Below are 11,874 nucleotides of genomic sequence, written 5' to 3'. Positions count from 1 at the left end.
TTCATTTAGATAGGATAGTACTGTAGACAAGAGGAGTGGGCTGCATAATGTGTTCATTTAGATAGGACAGTATTTAGACAAGGGGAGTGGGCTGCATAATGTGTTCATTTAGATAGGATAGTATTTAGACAAGGGGAGTGGGCTGCATAATGTGTTCATTTAGATAGGATAGTATTTAGACAAGGGGAGTGGGCTGCATAATGTGTTCATTTAGATAGGATAGTATTTAGACAAGGGGAGTGGGCTGCATAATGTGTTCATTTAGATAGGACAGTACTGTAGACAAGGGGAGTGGGCTGCATAATGTGTTCATTTAGATAGGACAGTATTTAGACAAGGGGAGTGGGCTGCATAATGTGTTCATTTAGATAGGATAGTACTGTAGACAAGAGGAGTGGGCTGCATAATGTGTTCATTTAGATAGGATAGTATTTAGACAAGGGGAGTGGGCTGCATAATGTGTTCATTTAGATAGGATAGTATTTAGACAAGAGGAGTGGGCTGCATAATGTGTTCATTTAGATAGGATAGTATTTAGACAAGAGGAGTGGGCTGCATAATGTGTTCATTTAGATAGGATAGTACTGTAGACAAGAGGAGTGGGCTGCATAATGTGTTCATTTAGATAGGACAGTATTTAGACAAGGGGAGTGGGCTGCATAATGTGTTCATTTAGATAGGATAGTATTTAGACAAGGGGAGTGGGCTGCATAATGTGTTCATTTAGATAGGATAGTATTTAGACAAGGGGAGTGGGCTGCATAATGTGTTCATTTAGATAGGATAGTACTGTAGACAAGAGGAGTGGGCTGCATAATGTGTTCATTTAGATAGGATAGTATTTAGACAAGGGGAGTGGGCTGCATAATGTGTTCATTTAGATAGGATAGTATTTAGACAAGGGGAGTGGGCTGCATAATGTGTTCATTTAGATAGGATAGTATTTAGACAAGAGGAGTGGGCTGCATAATGTGTTCATTTAGATAGGACAGTACTGTAGACAAGGGGAGTGGGCTGCATAATGTGTTCATTTAGATAGGATAGTATTTAGACAAGGGGAGTGGGCTGCATAATGTGTTCATTTAGATAGGATAGTATTTAGACAAGGGGAGTGGGCTGCATAATGTGTTCATTTAGATAGGATAGTACTGTAGACAAGGGGAGTGGGCTGCATAATGTGTTCATTTAGATAGGATAGTACTGTAGACAAGGGGAGTGGGCTGCATAATGTGTTCATTTAGATAGGATAGTATTTAGACAAGGGGAGTGGGCTGCATAATGTGTTCATTTAGATAGGATAGTATTTAGACAAGGGGAGTGGGCTGCATAATGTGTTCATTTAGATAGGATAGTATTTAGACAAGGGGAGTGGGCTGCATAATGTGTTCATTTAGATAGGACAGTACTGTAGACAAGGGGAGTGGGCTGCATAATGTGTTCATTTAGATAGGATAGTATTTAGACAAGGGGAGTGGGCTGCATAATGTGTTCATTTAGATAGGATAGTATTTAGACAAGGGGAGTGGGCTGCATAATGTGTTCATTTAGATAGGACAGTACTGTAGACAAGGGGAGTGGGCTGCATAATGTGTTTTCAAAAGCAAAAGTTCCCCACGCATGCCGTGCCGCTTCGACCACCGCTGCAGTGCGAGTGAAATTAGTTCCAGCGGTGTGTGTGCAGGAGACCCAAGACCTGGTTGTGGTTTCCATTTTTCTCCGTCGGCAGACAAGTGACACAGAACAAGTCATAGCAGAAATGCTGCCATATCTCAAGCGAGGACGGTCATTACTCATAGGCCTGTGTGCCGCTGTTATTAGCAAAAGCCTACTGTCAGTAAGATGAAGGACAGAAGTATATGCGGCGTATTGAGCAAATTCTCTAGGTATTGTGTGCAGTCGTGTGTGTGCAGTCATCTCTCTCTGTGTGTGTGTGTGTGTGTGTGTGTGTGTGTGTGTGTGTGTGTGTGTGTGTGTGTGTGTGGGCCTATGGCCCATGGGGAGTTTTATTGTTTGATGGTGTTGTTGATATCGCTCCACTTGCTCTCGATCTTTCTCCCTTGTGTATGTGTGAAACAAAGCGTCTGTGTGTGTACGCACGTGTGTTTATGTGCACGATATTGTCTGTGTATTTGTGTGTGCATTTATTTGTGCGTGTGTGCCTAGGTGCGCACGTGTGTGTGTGTGTGTGTGTGGCCTGCAGGCCAGGGGGCGCTGTCAGGCCCATGACTGAGTGATGAATGTGTGTGCAGTTAAGGGGAACGGGGTGCCCACCGCATCGACTCCTCTTCTGTCTACCGTACTCGGGTGCACGGAAATTGAGTGCGCGTGCGTGCGTGTGTGTGCGTGTGCGTGGGTGCGTGCGTGCATGCGCACACATTAACATGCCCATGTGTGCCCTCATTTCTGTCCGTGTTATGTGAGCATGCATGCCGTGTATGTGGGGGCGGGGGGGTGGTGGACACGGGTCGGCCTGGGAGCGCGCCATGAGATAATGCCTCTCTCTTTCTCGTCTCCCTCGCTCATCCTGACACCCTCCCATGCCCCCCCTCCGTCACACCACCGGCTCTCATCACAAACCTAGTCGTCTCCCTCGCCCCCTTGGCGAGTACGTGCTAAGCGAATTAAAGTGCCCCCCCTCCCCAACCCCCCGCCTCCCACTTTCTCTTCTTTGTCTTCCTCCTCCTCGTGCTCCCCCTGTGTAATAACGTGTCTTCCTCTCGTGCTCCCCCTGTGTAATAACGTGTCTTCCTCTCGTGCTCCCCCTGTGTAATAACGTGTCTTCCTCTCGTGCTCCCCCTGTGTAATAACGTGTCTTCCTCTCGTGCTCCCCCTGTGTAATAACGTGTCTTCCTCTCGTGCTCCCCCTGTGTAATAACGTGTCTTCCTCTCGTGCTCCCCCTGTGTAATAACGTGTCTTCCTCTCGTGCTCCCCCTGTGTAATAACATGTCTTCCTCTCGTGCTCCCCCTGTGTAATAACATGTCTTCCTCTCGTGCTCCCCCTGTGTAATAACGTGTCTTCCTCTCGTGCTCCCCCTGTGTAATAACATGTCCTCCTCTCGTGCTCCCCCTGTGTAATAACGTGTCCTCCTCTCGTGCTCCCCCTGTGTAATAACGTGTCCTCCTCTCGTGCTCCCCCTGTGTAATAACGTGTCTTCCTCTCGTGCTCCCCCTGTGTAATAACATGTCTTCCTCTCGTGCTCCCCCTGTGTAATAACATGTCTTCCTCTCGTGCTCCCCCTGTGTAATAACATGTCTTCCTCTCGTGCTCCCCCTGTGTAATAACATGTCTTCCTCTCGTGCTCCCCCTGTGTAATAACGTGTCTTCCTCTCGTGCTCCCCCTGTGTAATAACATGTCCTCCTCTCGTGCTCCCCCTGTGTAATAACGTGTCCTCCTCTCGTGCTCCCCCTGTGTAATAACGTGTCTTCCTCTCGTGCTCCCCCTGTGTAATAACATGTCTTCCTCTCGTGCTCCCCCTGTGTAATAACATGTCTTCCTCTCGTGCTCCCCCTGTGTAATAACGTGTCTTCCTCTCGTGCTCCCCCTGTGTAATAACATGTCTTCCTCTCGTGCTCCCCCTGTGTAATAACGTGTCTTCCTCTCGTGCTCCCCCTGTGTAATAACATGTCTTCCTCTCGTGCTCCCCCTGTGTAATAACGTGTCTTCCTCTCGTGCTCCCCCTGTGTAATAACGTGTCTTCCTCTCGTGCTCCCCCTGTGTAATAACGTGTCTTCCTCTCGTGCTCCCCCTGTGTAATAACGTGTCTTCCTCTCGTGCTCCCCCTGTGTAATAACGTGTCTTCCTCTCGTGCTCCCCCTGTGTAATAACGTGTCTTCCTCTCGTGCTCCCCCTGTGTAATAACGTGTCTTCCTCTCGTGCTCCCCCTGTGTAATAACATGTCTTCCTCTCGTGCTCCCCCTGTGTAATAACGTGTCTTCCTCTCGTGCTCCCCCTGTGTAATAACGTGTCCTCCTCTCGTGCTCCCCCTGTGTAATAACGTGTCCTCCTCTCGTGCTCCCCCTGTGTAATAACGTGTCTTCCTCTCGTGCTCCCCCTGTGTAATAACATGTCTTCCTCTCGTGCTCCCCCTGTGTAATAACATGTCTTCCTCTCGTGCTCCCCCTGTGTAATAACGTGTCTTCCTCTCGTGCTCCCCCTGTGTAATAACGTGTCTTCCTCTCGTGCTCCCCCTGTGTAATAACGTGTCTTCCTCTCGTGCTCCCCCTGTGTAATAACGTGTCTTCCTCTCGTGCTCCCCCTGTGTAATAACGTGTCTTCCTCCTCGTGCTCCCCCTGTGTAATAACGTGTCTTCCTCTCGTGCTCCCCCTGTGTAATAACGTGTCTTCCTCTCGTGCTCCCCCTGTGTAATAACGTGTCTTCCTCTCGTGCTCCCCCTGTGTAATAACGTGCGGTTTTAGCGCGTAACGGGTGTCCGTCTTTAAGTGGCCCCAGCGTTGCAGTAATGTGTTTACTTATCTCCATTTAGCTATTGAGCTTTGTGACATTTTCAATTTATGTTTACAAATTGCAGACATTAACATGTAAATGTGGGGGGGGACGCCTCGTGGGGATCACTGTGTGCGGCTGAAAAGGCTGCAGCGGAATGGGATACGAGGAGCTGCTAATGGCACAGAGGACTGTGTCAAAGGGCTTCTTGTCTATAGCTATACTGATTGTGGTGGCAGCCCCTAAACATACATATACTGGGAATTACACTTGAAATAAAGGCTTCAAAAGATGTATTGGTTCATATACATACAGTAGTGTTTGCATAGAAGTATGTGAGTAATTAAATTCCCAAACTGTATATAGCCACTTCATGGGAAACTTGGTTCTCGCAATTTAGTTTTTCTGTTTGATTATTGTTTTTCTTTGCAATTAACTACTTGTGCCCCAGTGCAATATATCATGAAAATGATATGTGCAAATCTTTGAATATATATATATATATATAAATTTTTTTAAGTGAACATTTCTTAACTCAAATCTTCGCATCTGGCGGTCCCTGGCACAGAACATTTTTGGGATGGGGTCCGTGGCCAAATGCATATCATTTTGGGGGTCTTTGACATGAAAATAGTTTGAGAACCAGCGTTGCATTCCTGGCTACGCTCAGACTGGCAGCCGTTTTGCCAGTATGTGTTGTCAAGTCACTGTCAGTGACATCGATATTCTGCTACACAGATCTTGTATGGGGGTCTTGTATGGGGGGTCTTGTATGGGGGTCTTGTATGGGGGTCCTGTATGGGGGGTCTTGTATGGGGGGTCTTGTATGGGGGGTCTTGTATGGGGGTCTTGTATGGGGGTCCTGTATGGGGGGTCTTGTATGGGGGTCCTGTATGGGGGGTCTTGTATGGGGGGTCTTGTATGGGGGTCTTGTATGGGGGTCTTGTATGGGGGTCTTGTATGGGGGTCTTGTATGGGGGTCCTGTATGGGGGGTCTTGTATGGGGGGTCTTGTATGGGGGTCTTGTATGGGGGTCTTGTATGGGGGTCCTGTATGGGGGGTCTTGTATGGGGGGTCTTGTATGGGGGTCTTGTATGGGGGTCTTGTATGGGGGTCCCTGGCACAAAGTTATTTCCAGATCTGTGGCTAAATACATATCTCTGCTGTCGGGAGGAAACCACCTAACTCCAAAATGTTCATTTTTCAGGAAATGAAAAATACACATTTTTCAGGAAAATAAGAAAACGTTGTATTTTGATAAAACAAAGTGATACCGCATAATCAAAGTTGGTGTTGTGACTTTATATATTATTGTCAATTACTTGCAGGGAGAGGTAATGGAGTTAGTTGCTTTAGCAGACAGTTTGAGGGTCCAATGGAGTTAAGTGGAAGTGGTTATGTCCAAACACACTTTTTACTACTTTCCATTGGTTCAATATTTTCGAAAAAACCCGGGTTCGAACTGGCAACCTTGCGGTTACCATCCAGCCACTCTACCTCTTAACGTCGTTTAACGTCGTTTAATGCAATCAGATAGGACTTTTCTGTGTGGATGTATGGGCTGTCAGGGCCAGAAATAGTAGGTTTTTGCTACTCAGTAGGCGTTCCCGTGTAACTTCCGGCCCGCGTATGATGATGTCACGTACCTCTATAGTCAAAATAATCAAATGCATATAAATAGTAATATAGGATAATAGGTAAACCAAGAACCTATCATCAGTCTGGAAACAGTATAATATAAAAAAACTAATAATCTGTAGGCCTACAGTACATTGTAACTATAAAAACTAGGTTGGACAATATGACGAATATATTAGCAATGGTTGATCGGATGAGTCCAATCGTTGGTTATTCTTATTGGACAATGTTTCGATGCCTGACAGACAGGAGGGCTCAACAGGTTGGAGAAATGCAGCGTCCATCTCTGGTGGTTAGAACAAAATAACTGCTCATGATATTAAGCTTTATTATTGATATCAAACCGGATCACAATTTTGTTTTATTTTTTATTTTGTTGGCTTGGCCTCTCCTTCAGCGATCCTAGCTGATCCTAGTTTCGCCGGGCTAGGATTTCACGTGATGTTCAGGTCTTTGCTGATTATCCGGTGATCCCGGTTGGAACATTGGAGCTTTTGAGAGCAAGTATGGCTTCATTTTAGCTAGCTAGCATTTTGACGCTAATTATTTAGCATAAATGGTAAATGGTGCATTTATATAGCGCCTGTATCCAAGGCGCTTTACAGAGATTGTGCATTACATTCACCCATTCACACACACATTCACACACCGATGGCAGCGGAAACCATGCAAGGCACCAACCAGCACATCGGGAGCAATTAGGGGTTCAGTGTCTTGCTCAAGGACACTTCGACACTAACTCTGGGGGAGCCCGGGTTCGAACTGGCAATCTTGCGGTTACCATCCAGCCACTCTACCCCTGAGCCACCGCCGCCCCATCTAAGATGGACGCCCAAAGCGGACGTTCATCACACTAACGAAGTAGATCCGGCTCGGCAGTCTAGCATTGGCTCTTGTGTCCACCAGGTGGCAGTGATACGGTTAACCCATTCTGACCTGAGATCAGATTCATACGAGGTTTTCCACTGGACACACACTGGTCTGATCAACCCATTCTGACCTGAGATCAGATTCTAAAAAAATGTCAGTCGTTCTTCGATTTTTCAAAAATAGCAGACCTACAAGCTCGTAGCGCGCCACTCGGTGGCGCGATACGAGCTTGTAGATCTGCTATTTTTCAATAGCTAAAGCATAACATGATGCTGACACCAAAATGGGTTCCCGTTCAGAATGGGTTAATAGCCAAACACATCTACACTCTGATTAGTCAGGGGATATTAATAAAATCTGGGAATACATTTCTTACCAAGAATTTTCTTCACCAATGTGTTTGTAAAGGTGTCTACTAACATATCCCACATTGGCTTATAATATTCAACCACCCTAGGGGAATTTTTGACAGGTATACCCCAACAGAAGTTGGGGTATACCATCAACAACCAATATATGGCAAAATGTTCTAAATTTCATTATACTTTAACCCATTCTGAACGGGGAACCCATTTTGGTGTCAGCATCATGTTATGCTTTAGCTATTGAAAAAATAGCAGATCTACAAGCTCATAGCGCGCCACCGAGTGGCGCGATACGAGCTTGTAGGTCTGCTATTTTTGAAAAATCGAAGAACGACTGACATTTTTAGAATCTGATATCAGGTCAGAATGGGTTAATCAGACCAGTGTGTGTCCAGTGGAAACCTCGTATGAATCTGATCTCAGGTCAGAATGGGTTATGTAGCATGTGACATGTCAAACTTGGGGGTTTTCATGATTCTGAACCCATTCGAAGCATTATAGTTTTGCACAAAAAAAACTCCTTGGGCTAAATTCACATTAGTGATGACGGCTATGGCCGTTTGAATAGAAACCAATGTAGGATATGTTAGTAGACAGACACCTTTACAAACACATTGGTGAAGACAATTCTTGGTAAGAAATGTATTCCCAGATTTGACATTATTCTGATAATATTCCCTGACTAGATGGGTCATTGCTTGACATGGTTCTGGTCACCACGTCGCCAGGCAGGCTTCTGGCCTCTCTGTTAATGTGCATGATTTAGTTTAGTTATAGTATTTTGATTAAAATATCATTTAGTTTGAGTAATATTTTAGTCATCTGAAATGTTTTCGTTTTTTATTATGATTTCAGTCCACTAAATCTACAGTTAGTTAGTTAGTTTGTCAGTGAAAAATGGTAGTCAACACTTAACACTTGTTGCTCCAGCTACCATTACACCATACACCATACAGCTGTACAGCTACACCATACAGCTACCATTACACCATACAGCTGTACAGCTACACCATACAGCTACCATTACACCATACAGCTGTACAGCTACACCATACAGCTACCATTACACCATACACCTGTACAGCTACACCATACAGCTACCATTTTAAATGATCGACTCGTGTTCACTGATGTGTTACTTGTCGCTGCCAGTGAGAACACATGGATCAGAATGTGATGCTTAGCTAAACACCTGATAACTAAGTATCAATATCTAACACCTGATAACTAAGTATCAATATCTAACACCTGATAACTAAGTATCAATATCTAACACCTGATAACTAAGTATCAATATCTAACACCTGATAACTAAGTATCAATATCTAACACCTGATAACTAAGTATCAATATCTAACACCTGATAACTAAGTATCAATATCTAACACCTGATAACTAAGGGCCGATTCATACTCCTATTTTATCGCTGTTTCGGCACTGTAGTGCCGAAATGATTTCGGCTCGTCAGAAATTTTCAGTAGCACCGAAGAGCCGACTTTAGGACGGTACCCGCCCCCCCCGAACCTCAAATGACGTCAAATTGTAGGCTCTACAGCGCCGAACCGACTTTTATTCGGCTCTAAAATAGGAGTATGAATCGGCCCTAAGTATCAATATCTAACACCTGATAACTAAGTATCAATATCTAACACCTGATAACTAAGTATCAACATGGATCAGAATGTGATGCTTAGCTAAACAACTGATAACTAAGTATCAACATGGATCAGAATGTGATGCTTAGCTAAACACCTGATAACTAAGTATCAATATCTAACACCTGATAACTAAGTATCAATATCTAACACCTGATAACTAAGTATCAATATCTAACACCTGATAACTAAGTATCAATATCTAACACCTGATAACTAAGTATCAATATCTAACACCTGATAACTAAGTATCAATATCTAAAGATGGCACAGGGAAGTCACGCTACATGTTATTAGACGCTTTTTTAGTAATTTATATGTCTCTTAAATTCCCATGATGAATCTCACATGTATTAATAATAATAATTAATAATAATATGAATTAATAAATAATAATAATAATAATAATAAAGCTTTATTTATATAGCACCTTTAAGACAAGGTCACAAAGTGCTTAACAACAAAGAAGGCTTATTATGGTATTTGTCAATGTACATTTGCACAAATTCACAATAAGTCCTATACATTGACATAACAACGCGTCATCAGAGCGGAGGGAGGGGCGTCAGCTGCGACTCCGCGGCTCCGCCCACCCCCCGGGGTAAGATTTGTGATTTGTGATTTGCTCTCGTTCACTGCAATGCAATTTGCGGCATTTTCAAAACAATATTGCGCAGAGTAGCGATTATCTAACGTATTTGCAATGCCATACGTTGAAAGATCTGTTGCCCGCGGACAAGGCACGTTACCTCCGCAAGTTAGATATTATCGGCATAGGTGTTTGCCGTATGTGATTAAGGATTGGAAAAAGTTGCATTGGCAGCCATAGAAAATTCTGCCCAGGGTAAAACACCGGATGTGATGTTTTTGGGCGTTCCTGTCTTGTTTCGTGTCAGTGTATGCATGATTAAAGAATCATAAAATATTCTCGAAAGACTTCTGACCTGAAAAGTTTTGAGCACCCCTGATTTAGCAACATAAAAAAAACATTTATAGAATTGGCCTCAGCTCAGGTCTATAAGGGTGAAAATAAGCCTTAAATTCTGATCGGCATACGTTAGTAGTCGATCCTATAAGAAACCCTTGGCCAATTTTGTAGATTAGGACACAGTGATGTAATCGACTCAGCTGCAGCTATTAAAATTGACCACACACAACCAAATAATTGCATTGGAAAGTATAGGGAAATATTCCTAGAGGATTAGATAGTGCCTGTTTAGATTGATTCAATAGTTTTTAGAACTAAACATTATAGAATTTGATTTAATTTGAAAACGCACAACAGAGGGAAACCCCCATTGGAAGCTGAGATTGAGATTGGCATCTCTATATGCACAGAAAATAATTTCACACACTTTTTAACTAGTAAAACTGTGACGTGACAATGAAGATGATTCTGAGATTAAAGCAGTAAGCCACATGAGGCCGTGGGGTACCGTGGCTTTTACAACAAGAAGCAGCAACATAGTGGGCACGACTCAGAGTGGAGTGCCATTTAGCCGTTGTAAAAATCGCATGGCTTACTGCTTTATTAATAACATTTCGACAAGAAAGTAGTCAGGATTGCCATTTATTAGTATAGTAATTTACTGTACATTGTATGCATTTGAATTTAACTTGAATAATCTATTTAATTTATTATTTCCTTTGATGAGTTGGTCGTGGACTCAATTGCCATTTAAATCCTTCTGGTCTCCCTGCCTCGGTATCAGTCTTGACTCAGACTCACCCCCCTCTCTGCCTCAGTACTAACTTGGTCTCGCTTTGGGGCAGTCTTGCATATACAGCATAAACTCCATCTCTCTTTGGTCTTAAAAATAGCCACCAGCCGGCAACCGCTGAACGCCGCAGCCAGAATCCCATTCCTTTTTAGTCAAGCGAGAAGCCTCCCCGCTCATTTTCTTCGTGAGCACCGCAAAGTTTTGAACCATAATAATTATATGTGGTTGCTGAGGCTGATTTAACAACCATGAAAAAAGGAGAGAAGGCATGGGAAACAGCGACGTCTATATTGCGAGTAGTTCAAACGGCGTCTGGAGGAAGGGGAGCGCGGTGGCTCTGTAGATTGTAACGGAGAACTTGCCGCCTGTGGCTGGGCTGAGGGGGGGGGAGGGGGGGGGGGGGGGTAGAGTAAGGCAGGAGTAATCTATAAACGAGGGGATTGTAATGAGAAAGATGTGCCAGGCTGTCTGCTGGCTGTGATAAGATGAGGAAGTTCCTCAGGACTCAGAGCATCTCTGACCAAAACAACTACAAAGAACAACAAATGGGTTGGCCGCCCAAACCATCACTCACTTTGCTTTCTGCTCTGTTGTTCCTGTCCTTTCTTCTGCTCTCTTTGTCTCTCTCTCTCTCTCTCTCTCTCTGTTTCCCCCTAATGTTTAATTTGTCTCTGTCTCACCCTCTCCCTCCACCGTCTCTATCTCTATACTCCTTTTGTCCCCTTATACGGGTCTCTTCCTGCCCCTCACCGACTCACAGTACCTTTCTCTCCTCCTCTCTCTTCTCCTTTTATCTCTCTCTCTCTTCTCCTTTTATCTCTCTCTCTCTTCTCCTTTTATCTCTCTCTCTCTTCTCCTTTTATCTCTCTCTCTCTCTCTCTCTCTCTCTCTCTCTCTCTCTCTCTCTCTCTCTCTCTCTCTCTCTCTCTCTCTCTCTCTCTCTCTCTCTCTCTCTCTCTCTCTCTCTCTCTCTCTCTCTCTCTCTCTCTCTCTCTCTCCCCCCCCCCCCCCCCCCACCCCCTCCCTCCCTCCCTCCTCCCTGAATCCAGCCCTGTTCAAAGCGCTGCCACCATGTAATCGGTTTCATCAGCGTTTTTTATTAGCTAAAGAAGAATACATGGTAATTAAGGGGAGAGCGGCCGAGCGCGACGGGGAGAGGATTCAGCCAGCCATTGGAG

The sequence above is a fragment of the Protomyctophum parallelum genome (genome assembly GCF_964188405.1).
Source record: "Protomyctophum parallelum genome assembly, chromosome: 2".
In the NCBI taxonomy this organism is placed as follows: Eukaryota; Metazoa; Chordata; class Actinopteri; order Myctophiformes; family Myctophidae; genus Protomyctophum; species Protomyctophum parallelum.
Note: the sequence above shows the minus strand (reverse complement) of the source record.